The 23053-nt window shown below is 42.6% G+C and overlaps 1 protein-coding gene and 1 long non-coding RNA gene across 14 annotated transcripts in view; one reads left to right on the top strand and one right to left on the bottom strand.

Moving 5' to 3' along the window:
- Positions 1 to 23053, top strand: part of LOC125973212 (interleukin-10 receptor subunit beta) — a 165289-nt gene that overhangs the window by 14762 nt on the left and 127474 nt on the right. The window lies entirely within an intron of this gene.
- LOC137840540 (uncharacterized) lies at positions 6997 to 8941 on the bottom strand. The gene is made up of 2 exons (XR_011087271.1): positions 8795 to 8941; positions 6997 to 8701 (listed from the first exon to the last, which is right to left on the bottom strand). It is a non-coding gene; the product is annotated as an uncharacterized lncRNA (long non-coding RNA).

Raw genomic sequence — 23053 nt, 5'->3', positions numbered from 1 at the left:
GTGCTTACATACCACCACAGAGTCCCGGCACCATTCTTCTCGGATGTAGACGCATATTCCACCTCCACGCGACTTTCCCCCTCGTACAATGGCACGGTCCGCCCGATAGCACGCTAGCCGCTCCAGATGCACAGCAGAGTCCGGAATGTTGTCACTCAACCAGGTCTCGGTGAACACGAGCACACAGCAGTTCCGCACCGTCCGGTTCGTAGACCTCAGCAGGCGAACGTAATCCATTTTGTTGTCCAGCGATCGAACATTCGCCAGAAGAATGGAGGGCACCGCTGGTCGCGCTGGGTTGGCCGCCAGCCTGGCCCGGACGCCTCCGCGCTTGCCCCTCTTTTGCCTCCTCGCACACCGTTTCCGACGGCTCCCAACCGGGGGAGGAATAGCGGGTGAGGTCGGCGACGTTTCAGGACGTAGCAGTCCGAGCGCCTTTAATGTCGACGCTTCAAAGTCCAGAACGCCGCAAAACCCACTTCTGCCGATGTCAAGCAGAACCTGCCTGCTGTACTTGTAGCACGGACGAGACGAACACACAAGACTGTCGGACGAACACTCATAAGACGAACAAATCACCGTACTGACGGGACAGAGAGTGGCCGCTGCGTGTGCACGCGCCGCCATCTTGGAGCAAGAACTGAGTTGTTATGTGATGTTATGTTATGTTAATATCGGATCGGTATCGGGTATCGACCGATACACAAAGCCACGGCATCGGTATCGAAACTGAAAAAGTTGGATCGGTGCATCTCTAGTCGCAATTGATGTGTAATTAAATTCTGTCGTTTTGATAAAGGTCAATTAAGTTTAGCAATTCAGCCTTCTCTTGCCCGAATCCAAATTTTCACTGGTCCAATTATGAAATTTCATTATTTCAATTAGATTAATCATGTCTTCGAAATGCTATGATGCCTATAAAAATTTATTCAAATGATTTAATTTCTATCGGACAATGTCCACTTTGCAAAGTTTCTGATCACGCTGTCGTATGATTTATTATTAGTGCATCTTCACTGTCCATATCTATGTATTTGTTTTTTTATCCCCGTTTCAGTGTCAATAAGCAGCCTTATTATTCCCTCTTTTATCAAAACTCCTCAGTTATGTCCGCCCCAGCACCCAAACACACTTCCATCTCTTTTGTCCCACACGCCACCAACTTTGTAATGCTTCAGCAGTCTTTAGCAATGTGTCCAGTTTGACTTCATGTGCCTCGTGCAAGTCTTTAGCAGCCTCTCCTCTTAGATTCTCATGATGATGATTCAGGGCTGGATCGTCCACCATTCTCAAATGCGTCCATCTTGTCTTTGTTTTTTCAGTCCATTTTCTTTTTGATCTGCAACTGTGTGTATTCCACCAACTGTATGGTTCTTGTCCTGTGAAGAGCTGTGCTTGCCCCCTTCAAGCATGATAATAGTTCCTGTTGTTCTCCCAAAGGTCAAAGGTGTCTTATGACCAGGGACAGTCCTCTGTTGATTTTGAGGCAGCCAGTGGAGTACAAGGACTCAGTTCAGGACTTGTGCCACGCGATAGGGCAGAACACACTGGGACACAAATTTCACAAAACTATCTTCGTGTTATCAGTTTTCTATGTAGTATTTGTTCCTTACACCCCAAATCTTCCTATTAACATTTTGTATCCTATCAGTTGCGCACACTCATCATCTTACTATCAAGCCGCCCTTATCAAATGCTTTTTTTTTTTTTCTTCTGAGTAATCCATCCACCTTACCCATTAACACGGCTAAAATCCTCGTTCCAGTGTTTATCATCAAATAAAGTTCCGAAATCCTTTGTAATAAACTAATGTAATTTAACAATCTACCAATATGGTTGTATATGTGGTGAATGTTATTGTTCAATCTATAGGTCATACAGCGCCTGTGTTCCTACTATGACACTCCTCCTTGATTTACCATCTCATAAGTTATTATTGTCAGCAGCGCTAAATGATAGTGCTTGAAAGTGAAAGTCTCCTTGCCCAATTTACAACACATGACACATTTCAGCTAGTATTTATTTGTGTATTTATTTTCCATCCTGATGTTAGCAGTCATAGGTCAGAATTAAAAGGTAATTTTTCTTTTAATTTTAAGTCTTTCAAAATTCCTATATCCTTACTGCACCGAGATAAACTGTTAAATATATCTTTAAAAACAAACAAAAACAATCTGTGCTCCTGCACAGACTCTTCAAAGTGGCACCCAAATGCCAGATTACAAATCAAACCTCCTCCTTCACTCTCACATTTTTTGATAGAACAGTCTACTTATCTAGACACTGTCATCACATACTAAACAATGGCCTGGAAATTAAATATAATGTTGTTGCTGTGGTTCCTCAATACAAACCACCTTGTATAATCTGTCATATGAACTAAATGAATTAAATCAATATGAAATCTCAATCATGCCTTTAACATTCGCAATATGAAATATGTATCATGTCACTGTAACAAATGCACTGTTATCTTATGAATCATAAAATAAAATCAGTGTCGTGCGTGCCATACAACTGTTTTGATTTTATTTTGAAAGGCGTCGCACTTCCATGTACCGTACGTGTATGTGAGCTGTGCGTGAAGGTGAACAGTGTGAAGTAATGCTGCCCGAGAAATGTGTGCTGACCCTCAGAAAAGAAAAGTTGACAAGGAGCGCCGTGTTTTCAACAAGACATGGACTGCCAAGTATTTCTTTACAGAAATGAAAGGTAAAGCCGTGTGCCTGATTTGTGGTACACAGGTCGCTGTGTTTAAAGAATATAATTTGAGTCGCCACTACACGACCAAGCATGAGAAAAAATACATCTGTCTGATAAACAGCGCGCATCAGAGGCTGATGCATTCCTAGCAAAACTGCAAGCCCAACAAGGACTTTTTATCAAACTTCACACCCAGAGATGCAGCAGCTTTGTCATTTGAGGGAAAGTTAAAGAAGTTAAGAATAAATTGTACTGATTATTGATTGTGTTTTTATTTGACCTATACACCACAATTTCACATACCGTAATTTCCGGACTATAAGTTGCGTTTGTTTTCATAGTTTGGGTGGGGGGGGGGCGACTTATACTCAGGAGCGACTTATATGTTTTTTTTTCACAAATTTTTACTTGATCATTAACACATCACTTACTTACAAGTATAGTTGACCACTTCACATGTTAGTTTTAGTATAGTTGATCACATCACATGCATTTATATCTTTATCTTGTGCATAGTCAAAGCATGAAAAATAGAGAGAAAAAATCAAATAAAGCAATTAACACTTTAAAGCGCTATATCCATGTCCACTGTTAGAGATTTGCTCACTCCAACTTATTTTGCAAGAACCAAACAGGAGACAAGCAAGTTCTTTTAGACACCTGCAGGTGGAGAGTCCATTCGTCGCTGTCTGAACAGCGATGATCGAATGAAGTCTGAAAAATCTCCTTCCTGCAAGGGCATATTTATTAAGAAGAACAGTGGGGGTGAGAGTGGACAAATGGCCGAAGCCCCTGGCTGATCAAAGCACAGCAGGGGGTCCTTCACGATGTTGTGTGAACAAAACAACTTTGATTGCTTCCTCTGCAGCTAGTCAATCAGTTCAAAAGATCTTAGCACTTTGTTCTACTACTTTTGTTAAGACAGGACAAGCGAGTGTAATTATTACAGGTTACATTCCAACATAATCCTATGATAAAGATAACCTGGAAAACCCTAACATCTCCCTCCTGATTTATCATATGATTATGTCACCCCAAACAACAAAGACAAGTAAGAAAAAAAACATATATATATGTATAATGAAGAAAGAAGAATAGTAAAAATAAAAACAACAAACAATGATAGCAACACTTTCCAGTGAAGATGAGGCATTACCTCAACACCCCAGATCAAACTTATTGTGTAAGCGAAAAACCTGCTGGCCAGATGTCATTAGCAGGAAAATTCTTACATGGCCCCTGTGCCACAGGCGACCAGAATGCTATCAATAAAAAATAAAAATAAAAACACTGAAACAGTACATCATTGTATCATCACTTGTTTCAAAGTCAAAAGTCAAAGTCAAAGTCAGCTTTATTGTCAATTTCTCCACATGCCAAAGACACACAAAGAAACCGAAATTTCGTTCCCCCCTATCCCACGGTGACAAGACATGGCTCACAACAGACAAACAAGTAAACAAGTATAACAAAAGCGTGCTGAATAAATAATGAATAAATAACACAACAATAAATAAATAAATAAATAAGAGGAGCAGAAAAAAAAGGAGCAAGTGCGCGTACAGCAGACATTCCCGAAAATAGCGCAACAGTGCCACACGCTACGCAGAAGGGGGTAGCGAGTTCAGGGCCTTAACAGCCTGGAGAAAGAAGCTGGGCAGGTGCTGTTCTGGGCGTCGAAGTGAGCAAAGAAGCGGTTCAGATCGTTCAGCAGACGGACGTCGCCCTCACAGCTCCTCGGCGCGGGCTTGTAGTCCGTGATGGTCTGAATGCCCCGCCAAAGGCTACGTGCGTCCTTGCTGTCCTTGAAGTGGGTGGAGACCTTGCACGAGAACGCCTTCTTCGCTTCTTTGATGCCTCGGGACAGGTCGGCCCTCGCTGTCCTCAAGCCAGCCTCATCCCCCGCTCTGAAAGCCTTGTCTCTGGCCCTCAACAGTCTGAGGACAGCCCCCGTCAGCCACGGCTTCCAGTTCGCGCGAGTGACGACGGATTTCGAGCAAGTCACATCATCGATGCACTTCGTGATGTAAGAGGTAACAGAGTCAGTATACTCCTCTATGTCCGTCCAATCGTTGTAGGTGGCTGCCTGCTTAAACAAGTCCCAGTCAGTGGTGTCGAAGCAGTCACGAAGTGCATCGGAGGCACCCTCAGGCCACACTCGAACCTGCCTCCGAACCGGCCTGGATGCCTTTACCAATTGTCTGTATGCGGGCAAAAGCAAAACGGTGAGATGGTCAGAAAGCCCCAGATGGGGGAGGGGGGTGGCTTTGAAAGCTCCCTTTTGCGCCGAGTAGACTAGGTCCAGGAAGCTGTCGCCACGTGTCGGAAAAGGAACATGCTGGTGAAGCCTCGGGAAAACAGACTTCAGGTTGGCATGATTGAAGTCTCCAGCGAAGATGGTGAAACCGTCAGGGTGCGCTGTTTGCTGTTCACTGACAGCCTGGTACAGTTCACCAAGCGCCGCGATCCTGTCTCCTTCGATGTTGGAAGGCGGGATGTATACCGCGACTAGCAGAATCGCGGTAAATTCCCTCGGCAGATAAAAAGGACGGCACTTAATGATCACAAACTCCACAAGCGGCGAGCAGTGCTTACATACCACCACAGAGTCCCGGCACCATTCTTCTCGGATGTAGACGCATATTCCACCTCCACGCGACTTTCCCCCTCGTACAATGGCACGGTCCGCCCGATAGCACGCTAGCCGCTCCAGGTGCACTGCAGAGTCCGGAATGTTGTCACTCAACCAGGTCTCGGTGAACACGAGCACACACAGCAGTTTCTGCCCATAAACAAATTGCTTGCTTTTCTTCCTATTTTTTCAAAATTGATTTTGTTTTGCGGTGCAAATCAGATAGACTACAGTCTAATAAATTATTTTGTGCACCTACGTATATTAGCCAATTTCATCCTTTTAACACATAACACTGACAGCACACAGACAACACAAAAACAGCAGAGACAGATCACAAACAATACCAACAAACAACGCTGCGCAAACGTCATCCTCTATTTTGACGTTTTGGTTATACCTTTTTTTTTTTTTTTTTTTTTTTTTTCATCAGTGCCAGTATCCTTCATGCTAATGTTGTCACAACTTCCTTAAGCATCACCCTGCTTCAAAGATTCTCTGAGAAACTCACACTTTCCCTGCCTCGCCCACAGCCATAGCACCCCCCGTGCGAGGGGGGAGGACGCGGCATCAATGTTGATTGGTCACAGGCTGGCCATTTCCTGCAACAATCATGATGCCGGCCCACCGCCCACACGAGCATAGCACAGGCCTACGCGCACAGCCCCGACCCGCGACTACGCGCAAGCGCAGGCACGCTTCTTATCAAGCCACCGTTCTCGTCACTTTCTGCCACACACGTCTTATTTTCTCTACTGCCACACACTGCTCATCTTAGGTTCTCCAACCAACTTAAGCACACCATCATCCACTTCTCAATTACCCTATTATTGCTCAACAGCCTCCTGAACATTCCTATTTTTTATTTCTTCCATAGGACACACATCTCACTCACACACTCACACATATACACAACATTCATGAGGATCCTCTGCGCGCACGCACACACAAACACCAGCACAAAAGGTTGACGCACAACATATAAGACCACATATAGCGTACTAAGAACACCCTTTTTGCTCATCTTACATGTCAGATTTATTCTCCATTTTAGTTTCAGGAGCTATTTGTAATTCAGTTCCATTTATTTTGCAAATTTTAACTTCAGTGTTTCTTTATCTTACTTTATCCTTTTAACACAAATATCTCCTGTATATTTAAGCTAATTTCTCTTTAATTTTGGCTGCCAGGTCCCCACTTTATTACATGAGAATCTGATGTATTTTGATCTTGTACTAGTCATTATTGTTTTTGTTTATATGTGATAATTATTGATCACCCTAATTTGTATTGCTGGCCTGGACCCTACGTGGATGGCATTTTTTAATTGCTGTTGATAAGCCCCTTGGGGCGCATTATCTTCCACCAGTCCACTGTGTAATTTAAATACTTCTGTCATGCGCACTCGATATTCATCAAAGGTTTCATTATCATTTTGCTTTGTTCTCCCTATTTCTGTATAATTTGCTCTCATTTCCTTTGACCAATCCATTTCTATTGGGTTTTTCTGTCTGGTGGCTCTGTCTGTTAACGCATAAGGGGGGGTTGACCCCTCTTGTGCACCAGTGTCGGGTATTTGTGGATACAACTTCTCTATGACCTTATGTTTTGAAGTTGTAGCATGTGCTTTCCCTACGCGCTTCTCTACTTCCTCTACACCTCCCCCTTCTTCTCTAGCTCTCTGTAAATTTTGATTATCTCTTGCCTGCCTACCATTAGGCCCAGTCTCATCATCTTCCTTCCTACAATACAGTGCCTTTTCCACTTTCTCTTTTTCTCCCCTCTCTCTCTCTCCTGCTACTTTGAGCCAAAACACCACATCCTCATCTCCTTCTTTTTTCATCTTTCTAGGGTCTCTCTTTGTTCTCTCTTTCATGGCGCCTCTAAGTTCTATCAATTTGGTTGTTTTTAGTTGTCCCTCAAATTTATATTTCTTAACCCATTTATCGAGGTTTTTAAGTCGGTCGGGATCCTGCCTTTCAATTATTTTCCAATCTTTACATTTAAGATTATCTCGGATATTATTTTTACTCTTCCCGTTCCCCATTTTAATCAATTTGGTCCCAACTGTAAAACCATAGGGGTTTCTAAAGTCGGGTGTTTCCAGTGGGATAACGAAAAGATCCTGTGGTGATTCTCACTTCTACCAGCGCTCTGGTGGAGAATCCTTGCCTATTGCGTCCACAGAACCACGTTATGTGTTCCCCACTGCTTTAATATGGAATACTGTATCTAGTGATACGTATTCCCATTCACACTCCCAATCACTCAGTATTACGGAATTTTCGGCATCACGTGGACTTCCGCTGACCTTTTTCTTTTGACGGGCCTCTCCGTCGGACACCTCTGTCCTTTAACCGGTTTGTTACACCTGCGTTGTGTAACTTTTATTTAAACGGACCTTTCCGTTTTGGTACCTTTAGAACGAACCTTTCCGTTCTGTCCTAGGACTTTTATAGGGCACAACGAGCCCTCGGCCGCTCATTCCTTTTATATAAAAAAAAAAAAAACTCACCCTCTGGTTCTCTTCACCTCTGCACCTCGGACTTCCTTCAACCCTTAGATCCCAGCTGACGAGCAGACAGCCAGCCTTTGAAAAGGATTCTAGGACCCCACCTAGGAAGGTCCTGCCGCGCGCGGTCTTTCTGGATCTCTGCTGCCGTCCGCTGGAATCCTCAGGTGTGTTGGCATCCGGCTCGAAGGACCAATTAAATGTTGGGTCTAAATACGATTAGACATTAAATCACTCGCTGGAATGAAGAGGAGAAGACAACCAGAACAGGTTTACTCGCGAGGAGAACGATAGAGAAAGCAATCTCAGTTACAACCTCCATCAGTTCTGAGTCCTTCCTCCACGTGCCCCTCTTTTTAATGTTATGGTTGCCCTGGTTACAGAGGCGTTGCTACACTAAAGGGTGGGGGATTTTGTCTGTAGCAACGCTGATTAGCAAAAGAATGTAGTGTGGTGTGAATTAGCACTCCGCTGTTGGCTCGTGACCCCCCGCAGAGGCCGTCCCCAGCTGTCTTCCTTTACAGTTGGCTGACTTGTCCTCAGGTCAACAAATACCCTGACGCACGTTGATTGCCGCTTTGCTGTGGAACAAATGCAACTAGACCTTTGCTAACTTTATCTACTTGGTAATTAACACATAATAATAATAACTAACTTGTCCTAAACATTTCAACACACATTAAACAAATGTGAGGTAACTGGTATGCAGTTCCTTAAACAAACATTGAGTAAATATGGGATAACTTTTATGCAACTACTTCTAACTGTATGTAACCCTTAACAAAGAAGAATAGGTCTGATAAACTACAATCTATGAACCAAACCTACATCTAAATATAAAAGGAATGAAGTTCCTGTGAATCAAACAAAGAACATGTCACCTATGCAAATAAGCCCTGCTCATTGTTAGTGAAGGCCTCTTACGGGAACCAAAACACACAGACAACATAAGGACAGGAAGGATACAAATGGCTGACAGGGATCAAAAGACATCCCTATCACTAAAAAGGAAGAACCTAGATAAAAGGAAAGATAAACTCGTAAAGGCGAGGCCTCCAGGTCTGGCAGGCCAAAGCTTCACTTAAAATTATTCCAACACTTGATGAGCCAAAATATAAGATCTTGCTCTTGTTTCCTACCGTTTTAGCCTATTTGTTTTATCCAAATCCGTTCAATCTCTGATTATAATGCTTTTCTCTGGAGCCCTATGTATTTTTCAAATTTTTATTTATTTATTTATCAAATCTCCTCAATTCTGTCAAACTCAGTTCACAATGAACCTCCCTTCCACTTTGAACCAAGCTTCACCAAATTTGGGAACGCCGTAGCAAGGAGTGCGATTTGGTCGTCGGACACTCCAAGTCCATTTCTTTTTGCCGCACTTCACCCTCTCACGTTGGTGTTCTTTGGCTGTTGCTTCAGAGCGACCCCATCCATCACTCTTGAATGAGTCCATTGTTCAAATGAGTCAATTTTCATCATTGTGAGTTCCTCCGCTTTTCACTGTCTTTTCTCGTCCCCGAGGATGTTGTATTTCCTCCGGAGTGTACTTGTCCTCCTCCAAGCACAACAGCAGTCTTTTCTTGTCCTTCGCCAAAGGTCAAAGGTGCTTCAGAGCCAGGCACCATTTTGTGGTTGTTCACGGCTACAGGCGAAGTCTTGGATTGGGTTTCAGGGACTCTGACACTGAGAATGACAGGCTGGGACATCAAACTTGTAAAACTATCTCCAAATGTAGCTGCTTCCATCAATTTGCTGGTAACGTTTGTTTACCAAACTTCAAATTCTTCTAATAACGGCGGTCTCGTTTTTATATCGTAAATCCTGCAACTCATCCTATTTTTGAGCTACATTTTATCTATAGTTCCAATTTAATCGGACAGTATGTTGTCTTCAGTATCATTATTGAAAATCAACTCATCGAGGTCTGCGTTCCACATCAAGCCCTGATCTGTATGTCTTGACCTCTCACATGTTATTGTCATGCTTGCTCAAAAATGTGACTTAGAGTATGGTGCTGTGAATTCTCAATCTCCCCAATGAAATTGGATCCCACCTCATAGTTCTTATCGTTCTCATGTTCCTGTTAGCCTGCAATTGTCCAAATCAAAAATGTTTTCTTTTAACTGTCTTTCCTTTGAACCTCTAAATCTCTCGTGTTGCTAACCTATCTACACCAGAACAAAAAATTTACCACAGTATAACACCAAATGTATTCGAAAATTCATTGTCATAAAGTGTATTATTACTATCTTCCACTATCTGTCCTACTCACTCCCCCCTTTTTGAGGCTTGGCAACGCCCATGCCTCACACCTTGACAAACTTTTTGGGAGAATGCGTTCTTTACTACAGACGATTCCATCATCATTTAATTTGACTTTCTTTCCAAAACGCTTCTCAATTTCTCAGTTCACACATCTTCTACATGTGTTACTGGTTCTCCAGTTTTTTTTTTTCTCTAGTTAATTATCAATCCAAAAGCTACGTGTTTCTTTCTTACATTCAACCTGCTCAAAATCACTCTTTCATCAAAGTCGCTCTACTAATTTTCTATAGTAGTCGCCAACAACTTCAACCATTCAACCTGTAATTTCTTTTCATTCAGGCTATCATTCATCAATGTTCATTTGCATCTCACACGCAGTCTCCAAAAAGGAGTCTTTCTATCACATTGGTCCCAATTCATCCAAGCTCACCACACAACATTCATATATCATTTTCAACTCAGGTTTCCTGGTAGAACAATCGACCAATTCAAAAACACTAAAACAAATAATTGGCAAATTAATCTGAATTTTTTTTTTTTTTAAATTTGAAGAACTCAATCTCTCAGATTTAGCTTGCATTTAGGATTTTGTATAATCTTATAACACAACCAATCAATTATTCCTATTAAATGTAGCATTGCAAAATCTTAAATTCACAATTTAGCTTCTTCCAATTCCTGAAAGCATATTTTGTCGTTTTTTTTTCTTCGAATTTCTCATGTGGGCTCGACACTTAACATGCACTAGTGTGGATTAGTTTCTGCTTGCAAACAGATTTCTCTCTTTTTCCTCTCATTTTTATCTTTCAAAATCATTTCTGTTCTGCGGTGCAAATTGGATAGACCACAGTCTAGCAAATTTTTTTATACTAAAACTTTAGCCAATGTTCATCATTTTAACATATACGCACACACATGCACAGCTCTCGCACGCAAAAGGTAGTTCCCAGCACCAATGATTCGTCACAGGCTGGCCATTTCCTGTGGTCGATCATGAGCTGGTCCCTCCCATGCACACGAGGACAGCACATTCTAATTTTATTTATTTATCTTCTAGAAGCAAGTTGCATTCCTTTACCACTTGATTTGCATATTTTAACTTTAGTGTAACACAATTTGAGCTCTAGTCATTTGTAATTTGGGCATACAAATAGCATTGTCATACTTCTTGGATGGACAGGACTTCTAATAATCTAAAAAAAATTCTAATAATCTGACAATGACATGTTTTGCTGTCATATGGGCATCTATTCTTTCTTTCTCTGTATGAGCATTAGCGGTCAAAGAGGAGGAAGCTTGTCATGCTAAAAATTTGGCTTTTCCTCTGCTCCTTCCTCCACCCTTTGATATTGTTTTGCAAAACGACACACTCTTGCATAGTGTCCTCGTCTCCCACAGTTCCAACAGTTGTCTGAATCTGATAGGGGTTTTGATCTGAATGGTGGCTTGCGACCTTGTTGGCATCTAACTCTTCCTCTGCCCCTTTGGGAACTTTGGAAGAAGATCGTTGTATCTTCATTTAGATCATTATCATCATCTAGATGAAATACATCAGAACTTTTGCCTTTCTCAATCCCTTTATCAGCGTCTCCGGGCCACTGCATGTTTTTTGTAAACCAAGCAGTGTCCGCTTCCACCAAGTGTTTCCTCACCCAACTGCCCAAGTCATGGGGGAAACCAGTGAGGAGCGCAATTTTAAGATGTTGCTGATAAGAACTGTCATCTGCATCATATAATGGGATGCCACTATGTACCCAGAATTCTTTTTCAAATCTCAATTGAATGGCGGCTTCATCACTCTTCAACTTTCTATCTTTTGTCTTTTGTATTTGTTCTCTTCTTTCTTGTGAAGCTTTCAACCACATTTTAGCACAATCCAATTCACTCTCTTTTCTTTTCTTTTTCAGTCCTATCTTCCTAGCCACACTGTCCTCCAAAACTTCAACCACTATCTTCCACACTTCAACTTTCAACTTCCCTTCTACACCATACTTTTTCTTCCATTTTGGCATGTATTGCATACAATTAAGAAATCTACTCGCCATGTACTTCTCATCTCCGTCAAGAGGTAGAGATTTACCGTTTTTATTTCCCATCTTAATTCTAGTAGTTTTAGGTTTTACAATCTCTTTGTCTCAAAAATATTATTATTATTATTATTACTATTATTAATTATTTATTTCTTTGAGGATCCTCAATGCAGGTTTAAATTGACCTTCCAACAGATTACTAGCCTGTTTTATTGCCGTGGATCAACGCTAGAACTGCTTTTTAGTCAATTTATCCTACCAGTCACTCTCAACCACACAAACTCAAGCGCTTTTTATTTTTAGGCCTATTCAGGATGGGTATAAAACCCTTCCAAACAGCTTAGAAAAACGGACCAAAAAAAAAGAATCTACGCCCTTATTCAATTAGGAAAAATAAGCTCTTTTTTTCTTAGCCCGCTTCTTCCACTGGGACTAGAATCCCAACTGTTTCATGGCTTGGAAAAACCAAAGCCGTATTCTCATAGCTCGGACAAACCAAAGCCGAATCTCATAGCTCGGACAAACCAAAGCCGAATCTCATAGCTCGGACACACCAAAGCCGTATCTCATAGCTCGGACAAACCAAAGCCGTATCTTTAGCGCTTTAACTTACTTGTCCCCTGGTTCGTTGCACCGCCGGATCCCGTCAATCCACCTCTGTCAGACGAAGGCAGACCTAAGATGCTGGCCCAGCGAAGAATTCTCTTCCCAGGACTTTCTTTTCCAGGTCCTCCTAATGGACGCTGGCTTGTCGACAATGCAGCACGTCCTCCTTCGCCGGTCAGATGGTGGGTATGAGGATCCCGGGTTTCGGCACCAAAATGTTAGAGATTTGCTCACTCCAACTTATTTTGCAAGAACCAAACAGGAGACAAGCAAGTTCTTTTAGACACCTGCAGGTGGAGAGTCCATTCGTCGCTGTCTGAACAGCGATGATCGAATGAAGTCTGAAAAATCTCCTTCCTGCAAGGGCATATTTATTAAGAAGAACAGAGTGGGGGTGAGAGTGGACAAATGGCCGAAGCCCCTGGCTGATCAAAGCACAGCAGGGGGTCCTTCACGATGTTGTGTGAACAAAACAACTTTGATTGCTTCCTCTGCAGCTAGTCAATCAGTTCAAAAGATCTTAGCACTTTGTTCTACTACTTTTGTTAAGACAGGACAAGCGAGTGTAATTATTACAGGTTACATTCCAACATAATCCTATGATAAAGATAACCTGGAAAACCCTAACATCCACTGTCTGCTGTATGCACACTTGCTCCATTTTTGCTCTTCTTATATTATGTTATTTGTTTATTATTTATTCATCACTCTTGTTTATTCATTGTTTATGCCTTCTTGTTTTTATTTTTTGTGTTTACCGTAATTTCCGGACTATAAACCGCGACTTTTTTCCAAAATTTTGGACCCTGCGGCTTATAGTCAGGTGCAGCTCATAAGATTTTTTTCGTGATTTTTGTGATGACTTGATCACTTTTACTCTGAACACTATTATATACAGTAAAAGCTACAAAACAAACTGACAAATAACTCGTTTTCAAACCAGACGAGTAAAAACTGGTCAAATATTATAAAAAAAGATATTATTAAAAGTGAAGACACACGAATTTGATGAACAATTTGTCTTCGTGGGCCACATAGAATGATGTGGCGGGCCGTATCTGGCCCCCGGGCCTTGAGTTTGACACCTGTGCTCTAAACCCTTTCTCTTACTCTGCCATGTGACTCAGAGATTACACAAAGCAGTGGCGCTGTTTGGACCATCTGCATTGTATTAAAACCCAATCAATCAGCATTTAAATTCAATTCTTCTGACATTTTGCTCACCAAAAACAAGTTGTAATGAATGTGAACTTTTAATGCATTTTATTCAGAAGGTTACTTTGAACCTTAAACGGTGGCGCGGCGTACTTATGAATTTTTACGGCCTCCAACCTCCAGTGGGCGCTCTAGCAGGAAGCAATAGCGAGACAGGCGAAGAAGAAATAATGCGCCGAAGAAGACGCGCTAGTTTGTGTTTACATTTCGCGCATCACGCAGAACGCGATCAAGACGGACATTACTGAAAGGAAGCCTTTATACACAAACCGTCATCATGGGGGACAAAAGAAATGCATATGCCGCTTTTAAGCCAAAGGTTGTATGTTGTGTCTACTCTGGAGCGTACTTATGGATTTTTACGGCCTCCGGTCTCCAGGGGGCGCTCTAGCAGGAAGCAAGAGCGAGACAGACGAAGAAGAGATAATGCGCCGAAGAAGACGTCCTAGTTTGTGTTTTGATCGTCTCGCGCATCACGCACACACCCACACTCGCACTCGCACTCACACAAAGAAGAGAGACAGAACGAGATCAAGACGGACATTACTGAAAGGAAGGTTTTATACACAAACCGTCATTATGTGGGACAAAAGAAATGCATATGATGCCGCTTTTATGCTATACGCGTCGCTCGCTAGTTTAATGTAATTTAGCGCTTCGTGCATGAATAAGATTAGCATGAACAGACTCTCATCACACTCGAAGAAATGCATAAAAGCGAAGACGAACGAGAGACTGCCAAACAAGGAATTTGACTTCGGTAAATCACAGCCTCTGTTCAACATTTAGGTGACTAACAACAACACTCAGGACATGTGAAGAACGAAAGATATTCTCAAACACCCCCTAATCTTAAACTCCCAAGAGGGCAAGGAAAAACTCAAAACTCCAGCTAGGGGAAATGAGAAACCTTGAGAAGAGACCACAGATGGGAGGGTCCCTCTTCTAGGATGACCAGGCGGCAATGGATGCAGAGAGGACACATAGTACAAACAGTGTAGACAAAAAAGGTGTGGCAAGCGGGATGTTATTGCACAGTAATGACTCTGAGACTCTAAGAGTGGTGTGAGTTCATCAGAGCGACAGCCTGGGGGAAGAAGCTGTCTCTGTGTCTGCTGGTTTTAGTGTACAGAGCTCTATAACGGCGTCCGGAGGGGAGTAGTTCAAACAGGCTGCAACCTGGGTGCGAAGGGTCTGTTGAGATGTTACTTGCACGTTTCCTGGTCCTGGACAGGTACAAGTCTTGGATAGATGGGAGGTTGATTCCAATTATCTTTTCTGCAGTCCTTATTGTCCGTTGCAGTCTGTGCTTGTCTTGTTTGGAGGCCGATCCAAACCAGACAGTGATGGAGGTGCAGAGGACAGACTGGATGATGGCAGTGTAGAAGGTCTTCAGCAGCTCCCGTGGCAGGTTGAACTTCTTGAGCTGTCTCAGGAAGTACAGCCTCTGCTGGGCCTTCTTCCGGACAGAGTCTATGTGGCCGGTCCATTTCAGGTCCCGAGAGATTGTGGTTCCCAGGAACTTGAAGGTGTCTGATGAGAGAATAGTATTACTGCGGATAGTGAGGGGTGAAAGTGGTGAAGGGCCTCGCCTGAAGTCCACTGTCATCTCCACGGTCTTGAGCGGGTTCAGGTCCAGGTGGTTTTGGCTGCACCAGTGGACCAGCCGCTCCACCTCCTGTCTGTACGCAGTCTCATCACCGTTCTGGATCAGTCCGATGAGAGTGGTGTCGTCTGCATACTTCAGGAGCTTCACGGAAGAGTCACTTGCGGAGAAATCGTTGGTGTAGAGGGAGAAGAGCAGTGGGGAGAGGATGCATCCCTGAGGGGCTCCAGTGTTGGTGGTCAGGGTGTCAGATGTGATGCTCCCCAGCCTCACACGCTGTCTCCTGTTGGTCAGGAAGCTGGTGATCCACTGACAGGTGGAGGCAGGCACCGCAAGCTGGATGAGCTTCTGTTGGAGGATGTCAGGAGCGATGGTGTTGAACGCCGAGCTGAAGTCCACAAACAGGATCCTGGCGTACTTTCCTGGGGTGTCCAGGTGTTGCAGGATGTAGTGCAGTCCCATGTTGACCGCATCATCCACCGACCTGTTTGCCCGGTAGGCAACTGCATCATAGGCAGCATGCATGCCATGATTTACGGTAAACAAACAAAAAAAAAACGTCACGGGTGCAAGAAAGTGAGTTCGGTTGTACTTTATTCTACTGTTTAACCATGTACTCTACTGTACTCACATTATTGTTGCTCAATATTCATACGCAAATCCGTCCAAGTACTCATCTTCTGTATCCAAATTAAACAGTTTTTGTTTTTGATTGATTGATTCACGTTACTTCTTCACAACATCATTGATCATCATTACATGTACATAGATCACAACATTTTATTAGCATGAAGAAAAGGGTCCCCGAGTGAAGCTAAGTATAAGCTTTTATAACGGGGCCCAGACAGACGGACGAATGCACAAACAGACACTCATCATACACACATACACACTCTCAACCCAGCTAACTATATAAATATGAATTTAAATATACGTTTGTAAAAGATGGCTAAAAAGATGTTTTTTAAAATTGGAGATAGACAGAATGACCTTTAGGACTTCATCCATTCTGTTCCAAATCTGAGTTCCTCTACTTGCCACACTCATACTGGTGCGCACATATCTGCGGTACTTCGCTCTGAAATTAAATCAGCTCAGGTAGTCTTAATAACTCAAAATGGTGGGAGGGATGGAGAATTAAACTCAGACCAAGACAGAGCCTCAATGACTTTCTTTTGTAGAGAGTGAATTTTTTTAAGGTGACTAGAGAAGGTGTTGCCCCATATAATATTACAATAGTTGAAATGAGGTTCAAATAGAGTTTTATATAAAATCAGGAGTATTGACTGAGGGAGGAAATGTCTGACTTTGTAAAATGAACCCACATATTTTGATAATTTGGATACGAGGTGATCTATGTGACATTTAAACTTGAGCGAGTCATCTATGAAGACCCCCAGGAATTTTGTATCTGTGTCACTCCAATTCATTAAATCCATCGATAGTCCTTTGTCAACAATGCCGTGTGCCGCGCCGCAGTTGAAACTATTCCACAGGCCCATACAACGACATATGAACTATATTTTAAATAACTATCATATAGACATTATCAAACCATTTGAGTCATTCCAAATCATTAAATTCATCGACCAAATTTCTCGTCTTTTATCGATCGTCCTTTCTCAACAATGCCGAGTGCCGCGCCGCAGTTGAAATTATTCCATAGGCCCGTACAACGACATATAAACTATATTTTAAAATAACTATCACATAAAAAACAAGATTATCAAACCATTTGTGTCACTCCAAATTATTAAATCCATCGATCAAATTTCTCGTCTTTTATCGATCGTCCTTTCTCAACAACGCCGTGTGCCGCGCTGCAGATGAAATTATTCCATAGGCCCGTACAACGACATATAAACTATATTTTAAATAACTATCACATAAAAAACAATATTATCAAACCATTTGTGTCTCTCCAAATTATTAAATCCATCGATCAAATTTCTCGTCTTTTATCGATCGTCCTTTCTCAACAACGCCGTGTGCCGCGCCGCAGATGAAATTATTCCACAGGCCCATACAACAATATATAAATTATATTTGAAATAACTATCACATAAGCAATATTATCAAACCATTTGTGTCACTCCAAATCATTAAATCCATCCATCAGATTTCTCGTCTTTTGTCGATCGTCCTTTCTCAACAATGCCGTGTGCCGCGCCGCAGATGAAATTATTCCACAGGCCCATACAACAATATATAAACTATATTTGAAATAACTATCACATAAGCAATATTATCAAACCATGTGTGTCACTCCAAATCATTAAATCCATCGATCAGATTTCTCGTCTTTTGTCGATCGTCCTTTCTCAACAATGCCGTGTGCCGCGCCGCAGATGAAATTATTCCACAGGCCCATACAACAATATATAAACTATATTTGAAATAACTATCACATAAGCAACATTATCAAACCATTTGTGTCACTCCAAATCATTAAATCCATCGATCAAATTTTTCGTCTTTTATCGATCGTCCTTTCTCAACAATGCTGTGTGCCGCGCCGCAGATGAAATTATTCCACAGGCCCATACAACAATATATAAACTATATTTTAAATAACTATCACATAAACAATATTATCAAACCATTTGTGTCACTCCAAATCATTAAATCCATCAATCAAATTTCTCGTCCTTTATGTCAACAACGCCGCGCGTGAGCAGCTGATGTCAGCCTCGTGGGTCAGTTGCGTCTCCTTTTATTCCACAGATGTAGTATATAAATATATTGTAGCTTGAACAAAGTACAAGGGAAGACGTGGGTTTGGTAAACGGCCCTTTATTTAGCAAAACGAGAGTTCAACGAGCCAACAACTATGAACTGTAATGATAAAAACATAGAAGTTGCTACACAAAATAAAATATATATCAAATAACGATAACAAAAAAAAAAAAAAAAAAATCCAAACCTTCTGCGTCACTCCTAATCAATAAATCCTTCAAACTCTTCGTCTTCCCTGTCACTTTTGAACAAAGCCGCGATCGATGCCGGTAATACGTGGGGCCCTTCGTCATCTCTGTCGCTGATGTCAGTTTCAGTTGGAATTATTCCAGATTTTCTAAATCCTGACAAAATGATTTTGGGTGTAACCGAAGCCCACGCTTTGTCGATCCATCCAATGACGTCCAGGAATGTCGCACGTCGCATTCTCCCGGTTGCCGTGAAGCTGTGTTCTCCGTCCACCATCCACTGCTCCCACAGGTTACGCAGAACTGCTTTAAAGCTCCTATTCACGGAGACGTCAAGTGGCTGAAGTATTTTAGTACAGCCTCCAGGGATTATGGCAGGTATGGAGTTGAGGCTTTTTAATTTCTCTTTTATCTGTGGCGTGATATGCGCTCGCATGCTGTCCATCACAAGCAGAGCTTTGTTCGCTCTGAAGAAGCCATCCGGACGCCTAGTGTAGCACTTCGTAAGCCACAAGTTCATCAATTCCTGATCCATCCACCCTTTCTCATTTACGGCGACAGTAATTGAGCGGGATTGGATTTTGGGCATCGTTTTTCGTTTAAAGATGACCATTGGTGGCAATTTTGAGCCATCTTCACAACATGCCAGCACCACTGTCAAATGCGATTTTTCATGACCAGTAGTTTCTATATTAACACTCTTCTGCCCTTTTTCTGCAAAACTACGGCCCATGGGAATATCGAACGTGAGGGGGATCTCGTCCATGTTAATAATATGATCCGATGTCACGTTATGCTCACTTACATGCTTCTTAATGAACTCACGGAAACAGTCGATTTTTACTTGGAAGTCCGGTGGGAGCGTTTGGGACATCGATGTCAAAGTCAAAGTCAGCTTTATTGTCAATTTCTCCACATGCCAAAGACACACAAAGAAACCGAAATTTCGTTCCCCCCTATCCCACGGTGACAAGACATGGCCCACAACAGACAAACAAGTGAACAAGTATAACAACAGCGTGCTGAATAAATAATGAATAAATAACACAACAAATAAATAAATGAGGAGCAAAAAAAAAAAAAGTTCTCGCTCTGATAGAGAGGCGATTGCGTTGCATGAAGCGTTAACACCAAGAAGGTCCTCCTTTAAAATCTGTTATATTCATCTCCTTGGCCAGCACCTGGGCATGGATTGAGAGGCAATTGCGTTCCATGAAGCGATAACAAGAAGAAGATCCTCTCACTACATTTCTCTCATACAACTCATTTATATTCATGATTTTGGCAAATACCTGGGCGTGGAGACGCAATTGCACTGTTGATAAGCCTCTCCCAGCAGCACGTTGTTCAAGCACCCATGCACGAACTCGTTTTTCGAGCTGTGGCCACTTAGCTTTTAGCCCGCGATTAGCTCTTTTCGTTTTCTTCGTTTCGCTAAGAGTGGCCTCCGCTTTTTGCCAATCCCTTACAATTTTCTCACTAACTCCAAACTTTCTTTCTGCTGCTCGATTGCTGTTTTCGGCAGCATATTTCACAATTTGAAGTTTGTAACCTGCAGAATAGGATTTTCATTTGGTTTCCATTTTTGTTAAGCCCTTCCCAGTTGATGATTCACGGCCAACAGTGAAATTTAGAGCGCCCTCATCCAGTTTCGTCTGAAAATAACGTTTTTTGTTTTGTTTATTTGATTGTTTCATCAAAGTCTGCTTTATTGTCAATTTCTTCACATGCCAAGACACACAAAGCGATCGAAATTACGTTCCCACTATCCCACGGTGACAAGACATAGTACACAATATGCATACAAGTAAACAACACAAAAAATAAAAACAAGAAGGCACAAACAATGAATAAATAAGAGTGATGAATAAATAATAAAGAAACAAATAACATAATAAATATAAGAAGAGCAAAAATGGAGCAAGTGTGCATACAGCAGACAGTGGACATGGATATGGCGCTTTAAAGTGTTAATTGCTCTATTTGATTTTTTCTCTCTATTTTTCATGCTTTGAATATGCACAAGATAAAGATATAAATGCATGCGAAGTGATCAACTATACTAAAACTAACATGTGAAGTGGTCAACTATACTTGTAAGTGATGTGTTAATGATCAAGTAAAAATTTGTGAAAAAAAACATATATAAGTCGCTCCTGAGTATAAGTCGCCCCCCCACCCAAACTATGAAAAAAAAAACGCGACTTATAGTCCGGAAAATACGGTAAATCGCACTGGCGTACAAGTCGCACCAGCCATAAAATGCATAGTAATGAAAAAAAAAACATATGTAAGTCACACTGGAGTACAAGTCGCATTTTAGGGGTAATTCTATTTGACAAACTTCAACACCAAGAACAGACATGAATAGGCAACAACAGGCTGAACAATACGGTATGCTAACATTACATAAACACAAACAAGGAACTGAGAACGTGCCTGGCGTAACATATTAACACGGAAGTGGGCCTTGCCATGCCTCAACAGGAGGGATGTTATGTATGGTGCTAATGGAACAACACTTTACTACATATGGATTCGTTAATATATATGGAGTCATAACATTGAGTCAATATTTTCTCAACAGGTTTTTGAGACTTGTGCAAAATATTGTCACAACCCCCTCCCCTCCTGTGTCTGCCCATGATCAGTGTGATCACCTTCACCTGCCTCATACATGCCTATTCCCTACAGCCGCGCCTCGCCCGTGAGGTTGGTCAGGACAAACCCCACCTTGGCCGGTTCGGTTGCAAACGTGCCGGGCTTGGGGCAGCAGGATGAAGTAACACAGGTGGCGGAGTCACTTTAGGGGCTATTTCAGACGCCGTGGCATCGTCTTGGATCCATATTTCGTTCCTATTCCACTCCCTGCGGATTTTGACCAGCCATCAGACAAAAGGAACAGAAAATGTGCGACAACAGGGAGGTGGAGGACAAGCCGCCAGCCCCACCCATGAGGAACACCAGCACGATGATTGGATCGTGCGGAAAAGGCCTCGCCCTCAGGACAAAGGACGCAAGAAGAAGATGTCGGATGAGGAGATCTTGGAGAAGCTGTCAAATCCGCACTAATCAAAACGTAAGCGACCGGCTCTCCGTTTAAAGGGTTAAAAACTCTCATTTGTCCCTGCGCGCTCTAACGCTGCTCTCATGGAGAGACGAGAGTAAAATAAGCCAGGTATCGGAAGACATTCGTCCGAGTACTAACCGTCCGTCTCTATTAAATTAATTAATCTTTTTAGGACGCCAATCCCTCTAAAGTCAAGTGACGCTTGTGTAGAATAACTAGGGTCGAGACACGGCGTCAGGATGACCGCGCCCTTTTTACAATGGCTATCTTCCTAAATGATTTGGGGCTCTTGTTAAATCTCGGATAAATTAAGCTCTCTGTTAAAACCGCGAGAACTCATTAATTTACAGTAGCGCGCACTCACCTTAGCTGAGCTTAAGATAACCAGATCTGACAATTCCTGATGTTAAGGATGAAACACTTTACTTCACTTTAAAAATAATTGAACAGATTTAAAAAATGACTATGATTGGGAAATAAAGAAAATTTAAAGTTCTAATTACTCCATATAACCAGCTCAGTGGCCTAGTGGTAGAGTGTCCGCCCTGAGACTGGAAGGTTGTGGGTTCAAACCCTGGCCGGGTCATACCAAAGACTATAAAAATGGGACCCATTGCCTCCCTGCTTGGCACTCAGCATTAAGGGTTGGAATTGGGGGGTTAGATCACCAAATGATTCCCGGGAGCGGCACCGCTGCTGCCCACTGCTCCCTTCGGGGATGCAGAGACAAATTTCACCGCACCCAGTTGTGTGTGTGACAATCATTGGGACTTTAACTTTAACTTTAAAACCATGCTCAACATAGTTAATACATAATAATCGATAACTGAATTAAGGATTCAGAAGAAATTTAATAATAAGCAAGAAAAAGAATTGCAAGTCTCAATAGTTCGAACAAACCAGGCTGTCAGCGAACAGCAAACAGCGCACCCTGACGGTTTCACCATCTTCGCTGGAGACTTCAATCATGCCAACCTGAAGTCTGTTTTCCCGAGGCTTCACCAGCATGTTCCCTTTCCGACACGTGGAGGCAGCTTCCTGGACCTAGTCTACTCGGCGCAAAAGGGAGCTTTCAAAGCCACCCCCCTCCCCCATCTGGGGCTTTCTGACCATCTCACCGTTTTGCTTTTGCCCGCATACAGACAATTGGTAAAGGCATCCAGGCCGGTTCGGAGGCAGGTTCGAGTGTGGCCTGAGGGTGCCTCCGATGCACTTCGTGACTGCTTCGACACCACTGACTGGGACTTATTTAAGCAGGCAGCCACCTACAACGATTGGACGGACATAGAGGAGTATACTGACTCTGTTACCTCTTACATCACAAAGTGCATCGATGATGTGACTTGCTCAAAATCCGTCGTCACTCGCGCGAACTGGAAGCCGTGGCTGACGGGGGCTGTCCTCAGACTGTTGAGGGCCAGGGACAAGGCTTTCAGAGCGGGGGATGAGGCTGGCTTGAGGACAGCGAGGGCCGACCTGTCCCGAGG

Source organism: Syngnathus scovelli, chromosome 8 (genome assembly GCF_024217435.2).
Source record: "Syngnathus scovelli strain Florida chromosome 8, RoL_Ssco_1.2, whole genome shotgun sequence".
In the NCBI taxonomy this organism is placed as follows: Eukaryota; Metazoa; Chordata; class Actinopteri; order Syngnathiformes; family Syngnathidae; genus Syngnathus; species Syngnathus scovelli.
The sequence above is the reverse complement of the archived record's forward strand: the minus strand, read 5'-3'. Positions and strand labels throughout refer to the sequence as shown.